Source organism: Pinus tabuliformis, chromosome Q, assembly GCF_031772625.1.
Source record: "Pinus tabuliformis cultivar Carrire ecotype Pingquan chromosome Q, CPIR1, whole genome shotgun sequence".
Lineage (NCBI taxonomy): Eukaryota > Viridiplantae > Streptophyta > Pinopsida > Pinales > Pinaceae > Pinus > Pinus tabuliformis.
In genome coordinates, this window is record NC_142296.1 from 214,675,278 (window position 1) to 214,691,111 (window position 15,834).

Genomic DNA, 15,834 nt, shown 5'->3' on the forward strand with positions numbered 1-15,834 from the left:
CTTTTAGCAGCCTGGAGATGTGGACTTTCATAAAGTTCTCCAAGCGCATTGGATCATTTTTTTTATTCTTTTGATCTCTTGAATGAAAAATAATGCCTCCTTTCCTATTAATTTTCTACTCCTCCATAAAGACCCTCTTGGCCTCCCATCCGACATCGCCCTGCCCATGTTCAAACACCATTTTGTCACTGCCTCATTCCACAACACACTGTTCTGATCGGGTTTTGCAGCCCAATACTATCTTTGATTGAGGAATTCCAAAACCCCATCTGCATTTGACCTTGGGTGTCCGTGACACAAGGCAGGGATGAAGAAATTGAGTAAGGAGGGCCTTCTGAGGTCGAATCTGCCTTTGGAGATCGCCGCGTAGGCCATAGGTTATCCAGGAACAAGCTCAACTTCATACCCCATGATAAATATGTACCATGATTTAATACCTTCGCTTAAACCATGATTATACTGAGTATTTTGTTTCTCAAGGAATTTATGTTGCTTTCAGGGGGCGGGGGTTTATCATAACGTTCTGCTCACTGGTTAGAGCAGGGAATGTTAAATCGAAGTGCACGAGGAAATCTTGTGGGGTAACACCTGCGTGTCGGAGATAAGGATGTTTGACTGTTAATGGGTGGGAGAGGGTATAAGGGCAAACTTGGTGGGTATAGTATAAGACCATTTGCATTATGAATTTCACTCTTTGGGGGGTTTTTCCATCGAACAAATTATTAATAATGATTTGTGTTAACTACTAAAGTCGCGGAATGTTAAGCAGTGGTGATTAAACTCGCCATATTCATCATGTTTGTCCTGAACCTGTTTCATTCACATATTTCTATTATAAGAACTTTTAATCAGATATTAAAATGTATTTCTCATATTTTATAGTTTTTTTTTTCTCTTAAATTAGCATTTTGAGATAGATATTAGAGAGTAGTTAAATTTTTATCTGCTTTTAATATAGAATCTCCACGAATCTGAAATTTAATCACATAATTCTCTTTGCTGAATTGAACGGTGAATAATAACTTTTCTTTAGCACAAGCAAAGTTTGTTTGAATTTTCTTATTGCCAAGTTCGAGCACAGACACGAACCGGGTGATTCAGATCATTAATACCATTGCTAAAGAACATATTACTTTTGATATGTCCTTGTTTGATAAGCTGAAGCCATGGTAAGAACGTGAATGCCTGATAAGCATGAAGCTGCCTTTTAGCCCTTACCTTCACCAGAGCAAAATTAAAAAAATTCATGTCCAAACATTTACTTATACCCGAGTCAAATGTTTCACAACAGCACTAACTGAAATTTAAACCAGGATAGCTGCAACTAGAATCCAATGTCCTGGATTCACCTTATTTCTTTAATAGTCTGATACTGTACTGACCAACTTATGTAATCATATGAATGGTGCAAAGGTAAACATTAACTTCACAGGAACTTTGCATATATGTTTTACATGTTTGGACAATATGATTGATTTATGTGACAAATTATTTCTTCTGATTAGAGGCCCCAGAATTCGCAAAATTTATATTACAGCAACTCCCAACATCACAGTTTGTCAGTAGCGCATGTAATTAGGGTGATGCAGGCTTATACTTTTTTTAATTTTATTTTTCCTAAATTGTGTTTTGGACTTTTGTTCTAGTTTCTATTCCCAATGATTAAATATGCATGTTTTGTCTTGGAATCATCTTGTTTGTTGATCTGTAGTGTATGCATCAAGAGCATATATTTCCTCAAATGTATGGTTTCCATCAGTGAAGCAAGACTCTTTATAACTCAGTGAGTACTCCCGAATTGAGTCCACCATCCAAGCTGGCAATCCAAGTAAAAACTCCATCAAAACTCGTGGTCAAATTGGTCAGACTTGGTATTGATCAATAAGTTTTCCGATTTTTTCTGAGTTGAGCGTATGCTCTGTTTGTTCATAACAAAAATTTCAGATATGAAAAATGGTTGACAGATCATGGGCACTATGCATAGATGTGCTGCCAGTGTAATTTCTCAAACTTATACTTGTTTCATACTTCTCACCTTGATGGCCACAAATCAGTGATTTGCAATTGCAGTTACAAATACTCTGAAATAATCCAATTTTTCATAATGTATTGTAATTAGATTAAAAAAAAATATTCTATCCAATTGAGTCACACAAATTACCAACTACGGTGCAGCTCCTAAGCTGAAACCAGTTGTAGCCACATGAGTTCATGTTTGCAGCTTAAGGCACACGCTTGACTTAGATCCAAAATACACGCTGGTTGCAGCTGTGGACTGTACAGTAGTTGCATCTCCAGTTTGTACATCAGTTGCCACAGTCTATTATACAAAATATCATCTATGTTTCATAAATACAAAATATCATCTATGTTTCATAGCAAAGGAAAAAAAACTTGCATCTATTATTATGCAAATTATGTGTGAGACTAGTGAGAACTAAGAAGGTCTTAAGTTGTGCTAATAAGTCTTATGTATCATGCAGATTTTGAAAAATTCAAAATGGTGAGGACACGAAGAAACCAAGGACCCAGAGAGTCGTCACAAGGACCTCCTACAAATAACCCATTACCTTCACCAGAATTGACTCTCATCCTGCGTTCCCTAGAAGTAATTAATGAGACCTTAAGAGGGCGCCAAACAGATTAAGTGGAAGGGGAACACCCTCTATCAGGGATAGGGAATCCCGAGGGATCTAGAGACTATGATAAAGGACCTCCAATTGAGGACATTACTAGGGATCTCTAGAAGATTAAGCTCCCAGAGTTTGCAGGAGGTCGTGCCAGTGAGCGTGCAGAAGCCTGGTTAGAGGGAATGAGAAGGTGCTTCACACTAAGGGATTACAATTCAAATTCCAAAGCCGAAATAGCAATATTCCAACTCAGATATAGTGCTCTGAATTTTTGGGGTAACTTGGAGCATCAATTGCACCTCACTCTAGACACAGTTACTTGGGAATTATTTGAGGAAAGATTAAGGAAAAAGTACTTGCCATCGTATTATGAAGAACAACAGGTAGGAGCCTTCCATGCCCTAGTACAGGGGGGTCGTACAGTAGAAGAATATGAAATTCGATTCATGGAATTGGTCAAGTATGTCTCCTACATGGATACTGACCAACGCCAAGCGAATTATTTTATTTATGGATTAAACCCTAAGATTAAGGCAATGGTGCGGATGTGGAAACCATCCTCAGTTGTTGAAGCTGTAGAATAGGCCCGTTATGTCAAAGAACACTTGGAATTAAAGGGTGGAGGCAGAGCCATCCTTCCACACCAAACAGGGTTTATGGGGAAGGCCCCTCGTACCTTCCAAAGGGGAGGAAGTCTAAGGCCACCACCATATGGAAACAGGGTTATACCTAGAGCACCGACAATGGGGATTTCAATGGTTTCTAGTGCAGCTTCACACGTAGCTTCAAGGGCGTGTACAAGTCAAAGTCATACACGAGGAGGAACAAGTGGGGGCAGGGTTCCCAGGGGAAGGAACTCTTTCCAAAGAACTCCACCACATTTGGTTCAAGGTCCACCGCGCATCACTTGTTGGGGATGTAGAGGACCTCATTACTAGCGGGACTACCCTGAGTTACAAACTAGTAACAACCAGAGAGAAGGAAAAGAACCAGTGGAGGGAGCAAGTAGCCACCATCGAATCTATGCAGCAGTTGACAATCAGCAAGTTGAACATCAGTCTGTCGTGGTAGAAACCTCAGGTATGATAAACAAAGTAAAAGTTAAAATTTTGTTTGATTTTGGTGCTACAGATAGTTTGATTTCACCAGTTGCGTTAGAAAAATGTGGGTTGGTAGCCTATGAACATGATGACTTTAAACAAGTTAATATGGCTTCTAGGATAAAAAAAGCAGTAGGACCTAGTGTTGACCAATGTCAGGCAAACCTCAGGGTGTGTATGACTAATTTGAAGGCATACATCACAGCATTGGGGATGTATGATGTAATTATTGAAATGCACTGGATAGTAGCTCATCGAGCTTTGGTATACTGTCTCAAGAAGAAAGTGATATGTTTAGATGATGAAGGTAGGACAATTGAGATTTTTGGAATCAAGAGTGGAGTGTCCCTACGATTCATATCCATGATGAAGGTAAAACATTGTCTCAGACAAGGTTGCAAACTATATTTGGTTGAGGCTGTAAGTGACCAGAAAGGACCTTCCCTAGATCAACATCCAGTTTTGTCAGAATTCAAGGATGTTTTTCCAAAGGAATTGCCTAGATTACCTCCTGTAAGAGAGATTGATTTCACCATCAACCTAAAACCAGGTGCAGAACCAATATCTAAGACACCCTATAGGATGACAACTCCAGAACTTTGTGAGTTGCAGATGCAGTTAAAGGAGCTCTTAGACTTGGGAGTTATCAGACCTAGTATTTCTCCTTGGGGTGCACCAGTGATTTTTGTCAAGTATAAGGATGGTTCCTTGTGACTATGCATAGATTATAGAGACTTAAATAGAGCCACGATAAAGAATAGGTACCCGATACCTTGAATAGATGACCTATTTGATCAAATGAAGGGAACAACGGTCTTCTCAAAGATCGATCTACGATCTGGGTATCACCAATTGAAGATCAAGCAGGAGGACATCTCAAAAACTGCATTTTAAACTCGGTTTGGGCATTATGAGTTCGTAGTTGTTCCATTTGGTTTAACCAATGCACCAGTAGTGTTCATGAGCCTCATGAATGGTGTGTTCAGGAAGTACTTGGACCAATTTGTGAAAGTCTTCCTCGATGACATTCTTGTGTATTCCAAGAATGAAAAGGAGCATGAAAAGCACCTAAGGGTGGTATTGACTTGCTTAAGGGAAAATCAATCCTATGGAAAATTGTCAAAATGTTCCTTCTTTCATAAAGAAGTTCATTACCTTGGGCACATAATTTTAGGAGAAGGGAGTTCAGTTGACCCGAAAAAGGTGAAGGCCATAATGGATTGGCCAGTACCAAAAAATGCCCATGAGGTACGTAGTTTTATGGGGCTAAGTAGGTTATTACCGTAGGTTTGTGGAAGGGTTTTCAAGGATTGCAAAACCCATCACCACATTACAAGGAAAGGGGGTCAGGTATGAATGGACAAATGAATGTGACATTGCGTTCACAGAAATAAAGAGGTTACTAACTAGTGCACCGATCCTTCAAGTACCAGACATGGGAAAAGACTTCACTGTCTACACCGATGCTTTGGCGCAAGGATTGGGTGCAGTATTGATGCAGGAAGGCGAAGTAATAGCTTATGCATCTAGAAAATTGAAGAAACATGAAGAGTTATATGCTACCCATGATTCAAAATTAGTAGCAGTGATTTTAGCCTTGAAGCTGTGGAGACACTACCTCATTGGGAGAAGTTTTGAGTTAAGAATAGATCATAAAAGTCTGAAGCATCTCTTTACTCAAAGGGATTTGAACACTAGACAAAGGCGATGGAGAGAATTCATGAGTGAGTATGATTTTGAGATCTCATACATCAAGGGAAAGGAGAACGTAGTGGCAGATGCACTAAGCAGGAGACCACGAACCTTCTCCCTAGTAGCCTTAAAGGTAAATATAAGGGAACGTGTATTGGAGAGACTCTTTGAAGATAGTTGGTATCTATAGGTCATCTCAGCAATCCAGAGTGGGAAGCAGATAGAACCAAAGTTTGAGGGATATGTCCTTGAACCAGATGGTCTATTAAGATTTCAAGGGAGAATGTATGTACCTAAGGAAGGGGGTATAAGAAGGACCATCCTCGAAGATTCACATAGAGCACTCTATTGTGCACATCCTGGAGTAAAGAAGATGTACACAGACATAAAGAAACTCTTCTTTTGGGCAGGCATGAAGCATGACATAGTCCAATTTGTCGCCAAATGTCTTGAATGTCAACGAGTGAAGGCTGATCATTGCCATCTAGCAGGACTCCTACAACCACATGACATCCCTACATCTAAATGGGAGGTAATTTCCATGGATTTTGTGGTGGTTTTTCCACTGAATTCATAGAGACACAATGCTATATTGGTTATAGTTGATAAATTGACCAAAAGTGCCCATTTCATCCTAGTAAGAGACACTTATGATGTTACGGATGTGGCGCAAGTGTTTGTAAATGAAGTTATTCGACTACACGGGTTGCCCACAAAGATCATTTCTGATAGAGACTCCTGATTTACATCTAGGTTTTGGACAAGTTTGCAGTCAGCACTAGGGACTCAGTTGAACCTGAGCACTGCATATCATCCAGAAACAGATGGGCAAATTGAAAGAGTAAATCAGGTTCTAGAGGACATGCTTAGGATGTACGTCATGGATAATCAGACTCAATGGGAAAGGTACTTACCATTGGTAGAGTTTGCCTATAATAACAGTTATCATAGTTCAATAGGGATGCCTCCTTATCGAGCTCTATATGGAAGGCCATGTAGGACGTCGTTGAGTTGGGAAAAGTTGGAGGACTGCGTAATAGTTGGCCCTGAATTAGTTCACGAAATGGAGGAACAGGTAAAGCAGGTTCGACAAAGGTTAAAGGAAGCATAGGATAGACAAAAGAGTTATGCTAACTCACATAGGATTGATCGCAGTTATGAAGTAGGGGGCCAATTTTTTATTCGTATCCGGCCCAACAAAAGCACCATTCAGTTTGGGAAGGGGACGAAATTGTCACCTCAGTTCGTAGGACCTTTTAGGATCAAAGAGAAGATTGGAATAGTTGCCTATCGTCTTGTACTACTGCCCCATTTGCATAAAACTCATGATGTTTTTCATGTATCTATTTTACGACATTATGTTTCTGATGAATCTCACAAACTGGATTGGAGGGAATTGCAGGTCTTGGACATGGGAACCATAGTAGTCAAACCATTACACATATTGGACCGTAGGGTTCGACAGCTCAGATGTCACATGGTGGACCAAGTTAAGGTCCAGTGGGACAAGTATAGCCTAGGATCTGCTACCTGGGAGGATGCAGAGACTATGCATCGTGACTACCCCTCACTTTTTGAGCATCTATGATGCCCATTTTTTACTTAGATAGCTACCTATGTTAAGGTTCTATTTTGCAGTTCCATGTTATTTATTTATGAACATTATGTAATATTGATGCATTTGGTTGAACACATGAAACTACTTAGGTTTGATTTTGATGATGGAAATGTTTGATGTATGACCTAATGTATGACTTACTTGGTGATGGACCAAGTTAAGGTCCAGTGGGACAAGTATAGCCTAGGATCTGCTACCTGGGAGGATGTAGAGACTATGCGTCGTGACTACCCCTCACTTTTTGAGCATCTATGATGCCTATTTTGACTTAGATAGCTACCTATGTTAAGGTTCTATTTTGCAGTTCCATGTTATTTATTTATGAACATTATGTAATATTGATGCATTTGGTTGAACAAATGAAACTACTTAGGTTTGATTTTGATGATGGAAATGTTTGATGTATGACCTAATGTGTGACTTACTTGGTGATGATTTATCTAGTGCATGACTTATTAGAGATATTGTTTTTTCATGTATGGCTTAAGTGGATATGATTTATCTAATGAATGACTTTGTGAAATTATGATTTGTTTCCAATATTAACTACAAAATTGACACGTGGATACTAGACTTAATAATATGATGATTATATGTCTTGTTGTTATATAAATGCATGAATAAGAGCTAACCCGCTGGGGGAAGAAATATATGATAGCCAAGATCTACTCTTCCATTGAGAGAAGGTTAAGACATCTCATGGGGAAGGTATAATGCACATTGTTCTATTACATTTGGTATCTGCTTGATATGCACTCTTATGACATGAGTAAAATGCAAATGACAGGTGGCGAGACTACCTGACTGGATTATTCGATGACAAGTCCAACCAGCACTGTAGTGTAGTCCGTATTAGGGCGTTGACCCTAGTTATGAGGAGGGGTGGAGGCATTTCCCACCGTGTATCCTCTGAAACCTGGAATCGTGGGAGGGAAGTGGTGGACATGCTCCCCTATATGGGTGATGATGATTGCCAGCTGCCTACTAGGGAAGTTAGGTCGATGTAGTCAACGCTTCCGCCATGTTGGTTTTATCAGTGGTTAGATTGGTATAGTCGATGCCACCAGATATAGCAGCAGAGGACGGATAGGGTGGGAACGGAAGTAGGTCAGGATGGATAGGAGGATATAGATCAGTTAGAGAGTCTTGATGGGAAGTAATGTCATTGTCTGGCTTATCAATTTTACTACTATAACTCTCTCTATTTTATTATGCCTTTGAACTCCTTGTATCTTTTCACTTTAACTTCGGGACGAAGTTTTCTGAAGGAGGGGTGTATGTAATGCCCCACTTAATCTTATCATGCATATTTTATTAATGTTTACATTACCAGAAAATATAGAGAAATATTGGTGAATACCTTTATTTGGGAAACTATAAATTTATTTACTAATATAAAATTCATTATTGTTATTATTCAAATTCCCAACTTGTCTTCTCAAATTGAATCTTGGGTAGGATATGGTCTCCTTCCATTATTTTAAATAATATATATATTCATCTCACATTCCCAAATGTACTCTGATATTTACTTGGGAGAAGACATGTTCCTCTCAAACTAATTACCAATATATATATATATATATATATTCATCTCACATTCCCAAATGTACTCTCAGATTTACTTGGGAGAAGACATGGTCCTCTCCATTTAATTACCAATATATATATATATATATATATATATATATATATATATATATATATATATATATATATATATATATATTCATCTCACATTCCCAAATTTACTCTCATATTTACTTGGGAGAAGACATGGTCCTCTCCATTTAATTACCAATATATATATTCATCTCACATTCCCAAATGTATTCTCAGATTTACTTGGGAGAAGACATGGTCCTCTCCCATTAATTTCTCAATTTTATATTCGTATCACAATTCCAAATGTACTCTCAGATTTACTTGGGAGAAGAGAAGTCAACTGTAAGGATGAAGGAGAAGTTAATGACATTAATGAGAGGTGGTTGAGGGGGAGAAGAGAGGAAGGGCATAAAAGGGGAAGGAGGAAGGGAGAAAGGTGGATGTTGGGTCTTGATTTTGATTTTGGGGTTGGCTGTGATTTTGAGAAATTGTTGGAGAGAGAGGAGGAAGTAAGTATTGTTTATCTTGGTCTGGATTATTCATCTTGGACACACTACATTTGGTTGGACTTGGGCTCGAAGGGCTAGGGAACCTATGGAGGTTTCCTGGGCTAGGAATTGTTTTCTAGTTGGCTGGGAGGTAAATCTGGTTGGTAGTCGAGAGGAGCGTTTCAGCAGGAGCAGCAGCTCAAGGGCATCTCCACCAGACACCAGTATAGGTATTCCTCTATGCATATATTACTCATGTAAATTATTGAAATGAAGTGTTCAATATAAGTTGTAAGGATTAGAATGTAATGGTAAATTATCATTGTTTAGATGTCCTATAAGAAAAGATAAAATTATCATTGTTTAAATGTCTTGTAAGAAAGTAAATTATTGCCTCTTATTGTATTTAATTTCCAGAGAACATAGAGTTGTTAGAAGACCCTAGGATAGGGCCTTACATGGGGGAATATGTATTTAATATTCCAATGCTTTCCATTCCAATGGGTGGTTCGGATGTTGTAATAGGAGTCCAATGGTTACAATCTTTGGGAATGATAGCTCCTAATTTTCAAGAATTTTTCTTGAAATTCTTCTAAGAAGGAAAGGAAATTGAATTAAGGGGTATCATAGGGAAACCTAGAAAGGTATTTAGCTCTAATGGCATGAAAAATATTTTGAAGAAGGAGCACCGAGGGGCTTATTGCACAATTACGCTCGCTAGATATTCAAAAATTTAAGTCATCTATTTCTCTAGATCTCCAAAGAGTCCTTGAAAATCATTCTAATGTATTTGAGACTCCCAAATGTTTCCACATATTTGTGATCATAATCATTCTATTCACTCGATTCTCATAAATGTTCCTCTGAACATCATACCTTACAGATATCCCTATGCCTAGAAGATTGAAAATGAATGTATGGCTGCAAAAATGCTAGAGGCAAGTATAATTTAACCTAACAAAAGTTCCTTATCTTCTCTATTAGTATTGGTGCATAAGAAGGATGGATCATGGCGTATGTGTATATATTATAAAGAGATCAATAAAACTCACTATTAAGATAAAATTCCCATTCATGTCATTGATGAATTTTTGGATGAACTACATGGAGCAATTTACTTCACTAAGCTAGATTTTTAGTCAGGATATCATCAAATTAGAATGAAGACAAAAGACATTTCAAAAACATAATTCAGAACTCATGAAGGTCATTATGAATTTTTTTTCATGCCTTTTGGTCTTACTAATGCACCTTCCACATTTCAAGGTTTGATGAATTCTATTTTCAAACCCTTCCTTAGAAAATTTGTGTTAGAATTTTTTGATGATATACTAATCTATAACAAGTCTTCGAAACATCATCTTCAACATGTCGATATGGTGCTCAAACTATTAGAGGAGAAACAATTGTATGCAAAACCCTCCAAATGTTTCTTTGGCATATAGGAAGTGGAGTATTTGGGTCATATTGTATCTTATGAGGGTGTTAAGGTATACCCTAAAAAAATTAAAGCCATAAAGGAATGGAGAATCCTCACAACCTTAAGGCATCTTCGAGGATTTCTCAAGTTGACAGAGTATTAATTCAGGTTTGTTAAGAATTATGGGAAAATAGTAGCACACTAACAACATTACTAAAGAAAGATGCAATTTTTGGACTCTAGAAGCAACTAATTCCTTTGAACATCTTAAAGAGGAAATGTGTCGAGCTCCAGTATTATCTACACCAAAATTCACAAAACCTGTTATTATGGAATGCGATGCCTTAGGAAATAGCATTGGCATTGTTTTAATGTGAGAAGAAAGAGCCATTTCTTTTGAAAGTTGTCCAATCAAGGGAAACAATTTACAAAAACCTATTTATGAGAAGGAAATGTTGGCAATACTACATGCTTTGAAGAAATGACATCCTTACTTAATGGGAAGACACTTCAAGGTAAAAACATATCATGATAGTCTTAAATATTTATTGGAACAAAAATTGTACTTAGAGGAGCAAAAAGAATGGGTCACAAAGATGTTGATTTATGACTTTAAAATCATATACAAAAAAGGAAAGAAAATTGTTGTTACAGATGCACTCTCAAGAAGGGATGAGGATGTGGAAGCATTTCTTTGTGTCATTTCTATTATCCAACCTGATTAGATAATTAAAGCAAGTGATGAATGGAAGAATGAAAAATAGATATGGACACAAATTCAAAAGTTGTAGCAAGATAATAGTGCATATGATAAATTTATTTGGAAAAATGATTCATTATGGTACAAATATCGCTTATATCTATGTAAGAAATCCCAACTCAAACAAAAGGTTCTTTTGGTACTATACACCTCTCTTATAGGAGGGCACTCATGATTTTTAAAAACTCACCACAGGGTCAAGAAGGGTTTTTTCTAGGATGGATTTAAATATGATATTCAAAATTTTGTGGCAAAATGTTTGGTTTGCAACAAAATAAAGTTGAGACAATTAAGACTTCGAGTCTTTTACAACCATTATCCATTCCAAATCAACATTGGGAGGAAGTCTCAACGGATTTTATCATATTTGTACCCAAGTCTGAAGGAAAGAGTGTCATCATGGTGGTAGTTGATAGACTTACCAAATATGCACACTTTTATGCAATATCTCATCTTGTCAAAGTTAGTATAGTTGCTACTACATTTGTGGAAACATTTCAAAAGCTACATGGAAACCCAAATATTATTGTAAGTGACAGAGATCCCATTTTCACTGGAAATTTTTGGATGGAATTATTTATTGTCTTAGTACTCAATTAGCTCATAGCTCATCTTATCATCCTCAATCTGATGGAAAAACCGAGATAGTGATTTTTTTTAGAAGGGTATCATTGTTTCTTTGTATCTAATAAAAAACCCAATGGGTCAAGTGGTTACTTTTTACAGAATGGTGGTATAACACTTCCTTCCATATCATAGCAAAAATGACACCATTTATGGCACTTTATGGATTTCATCCACCATCCATAAAATCGTCTTTAAGAGACAATTCTAAGGTTCAAGCAGTGGAAGATCACATCAAGAATCAACAACAAGTTCACTAACTCTTAAAGGATAACCTAACTCTAGTGCAGAATCAAATGAAACAATATGCAGATCAACATCACAGTGAAAGAAGTTTTGATGTGGGTGATTGGGTATTTTTACAGCTACAACCATACAACAAATGTCCCTCAAGCAAGCCAACAAGGATAATAAATTATCACCTAAGTAGTGTGTCCCTTACAAGGTATTGCAAAGTATTGGTACTATAGCATACAAATTGGAGCTGCCTACATATTCATGAGTAGAACCAGTTTTCCATGTTTCATTCTTAAAGAAGGTTATAGGTGACAAGCTCCCAGTTTAAACTATATTTCCAGAACTTGACGAGGAAGGAAAAATCATATTGGAACCTGAAGAAATCATAGAAACAAGAATCCAGTAGCTACAAAATTGATAAATTTCATAGTATCTCATTAAATGGAAGAACTTACCTACTGAATATTCCACATGGGAGGATGAGTGTTTCATACAAAAGCATCCAAAACTACTCAAACATCGAGGACAACACTTTTTTGAAGTAGAGGGGCATGTTGGGTCTCTATAATACTAGTACATTCCCCATATTGTTATTGTTGTACACCATAGAACCCCCATATTGTTAATGTTGTGCCTCATTGCAACCCACTATTGTTATTGTAGAGCCCTTACATTATTATTGTTATGTAGGCTCTAATTATATTTTAACCCTTTAGAATCCTATATATACCAAGGGGGTATCTCCATTTGAATCATCCAAGAATTGTTCATTTATGTGATATAAAAGGAGGTTTCCCCCTTGAAGGCTTATTTTCAATTCGTTGATCTATCTTTTCTTTTGTTTGTATGGTCTAGTTATATAACAAATCATCTAAACAAGTCATGCAATTCACACAATGTTGGCTTGCATTTTCTTCCATTTGAGGTTTGATTAAAATAACAAGTTTTAAACCTTATACAATAACACAATGAATCTACAACTTCTTAAAAAAAATAGAAAAGTAAAACAATGGAAATCACACATTACATAAATATTTACCCTAGAAACCCAAACTATGAAAACCAACAAACCATTTAGAGTCGCACCTCTAATTTTTATCATTATTCAATTATAGTGTTTACAATACAATTATATGATCTCACAACATCCCAAACCTCTAATCCATTAATCTAGATTAGAATACAACCTTAAATCCTTAACCAAAATTAGAAAATCATGGGTTGAACAACCATGTCCCACAAAACCACCAAAAGCAAAAACCATTTGCAAAATACCTACGAAAAATGAATGAAAAAAACAAGTTAATTTTTTTTGGGGGCTCCACAGCTCTTGTGACCCCCTTTCTATACTCAAAACCTATGAATTGCATATGGGTCTAGTCATGTAAAGAATATAAGGCATATCCAATAGAAATTAAATATTTTGGATGCTAACATCATGCATTTGAAGGTTATGATGTGCTATTTAACAATTCATATGGTTTAAATTAAGGCACAATATAAGATACTCTCAAAATGTATGTTATTTTTTCATATTCCTCTATGTTTGTTCAAAAATTAAATTCTCTATGAAAAGTAGAGTATCCAAATCAATGTGACACAACACTATGAAATGCATATCAAAATATATGAAATGCATGTAAAAATTCACAAATGCACTTTTGACCATGTATGAAAACACATATTTGTAATTTTTCATGAGTTTCATCATCCTAAACTTCCATATTTGTGAAACGTTCCTTTAGTTTGAAGGTATGGATATGCCAAAATGACAAATTCACTCTCTTTCTTATTATTAGGAAATGTTAAATAATCCTTATAAAAAAATCAAATAAGATCCAAAATAAGTATTTAAATAATGGAATGAATCATGGAAATGAAATATTATAAGAGTAATAACCTTCCCACAATTCATATCTCCATTTTGTCTTAAAAATATTAAGTGTCCTCAAATAAGAAAATTGTGCTTAGCTAGAAATTGCTCCTAACGGTATAAAAATTACTTAGTAAAAGGGTTTATGGGCTCTCTAATTTTAGTTTAGTCGAATGTGGAATGTTGCAAAGAAGCAAAACTCGTCTTCATGCAAAATTTTTGCTTCATAACAAAGATTTTTTTCTTTACATGCATGTGGTGTTATGTGGAATGTTGCAAAGAAGCAAAACTCATGTTCATGCAAAAGTTTTGCTTCATAACAAAGAATTTTTTCTTTACATGCATGTGGTGTTATATGCATTCTTTGTTGGAATGTAAAGGAGTCAATGGATGGAATTATTGGTGTAATGCCATTGTTTAGCAAAGATGTATCACATAGATGCAATTTTTCGAGTTGTGTTGTACCAAAAGAATGTAAACTTTGTCTCAATGTGTTGTATTACATAGACACAAACAACAATATGGTTTAACCTTCGTGTTTCAAGTTACATAACTTTCATCTCATTGTCATAGGACAAATCACTTTAATCTAATAATTTCAAAATCACAATAATGAGTATAGGAAAATGGCCTTGTGTTTTATGTTTATAGTAATTGAAGAAAAACGAGGGCATATACAATGATGATTATATCATGTACTCTTATATAAAATATAGGGTTTTACATATTACAACCATTATCCAAAGAGAAATATAATGAAAATAAAAAAAGATGGCATTTATTTTTATCATTGGTAGATTAGGGCACCAAAGTTTAAGTTTGTCATTTGTAAATGCAAAGATAGATTACACTTATATAAATTCATTTCCATTATATATGCATAGCATTGATCAAATATTTAATTGATTAACACATTATTTTAAAGGAACTTAGAATGAGCCACTTTCCTTTTACTATCTCTTTCATCCTAGCATTTATCTTCAATTAAAAACTTAAGGGTCCAGTGCCTTATTGCATGGTAAAAAACTATCAAATTGTGAATTATCATCTTTGGTGTTATACCATGTATCACACCATGGCCATTCTCCATATCAAAGCCACTAATTTAGCGGTAGCATTGTGTATCAAAGGCTAAATATTCCCTTGTGCAACAAGGCTTCTCCATCGCTTATCGCATACCCAATATTTTTCTTATGTGGTAGACCTCATGTACCAAATTGTCTAAAATTTTCATCATTGCAACAAGCCATACATATTGCACCATACAAACTCTATTTGGTGTTATGGGTTATTACTAACTCTTGTTTAATTTTTTTCTCGTTGTGATGGGCCCTTTATGGCATGCTCGACATATTAAACCATGTAACATGTCACAATTTTTAAATACTCTAGCCATGCAACATGGGCCTTGCACCCTTTGAAACATTGGATAAGGGCCTACAACATATTCCAAATCTATGGTTCATGTGCTATCTTATTGTGTCCTTCTAAAACCATGGTGTGTGTGACACACTTATAGTATCAATCCAAAACATTAACCCATGCGACACTCTTATTGTTTCCATCGAAAACTTTAGCCCAAGAGATACCTTCTTATGGCTTCAACTGGCCTAAACAGGTACCCAAGGCTGTTATGCTGTTATGAAAAGGGAAATTGTAAGATGGACATCAATTCCATTTCAACTCTATAGCTCATCAAAGGGATTCTTGTTGTTGTTTCTGTTTGTAATGAAAATTATGTTTTGGGCACTAGGAAATATTTTTGGAGTGATTGCATATCCAAGATG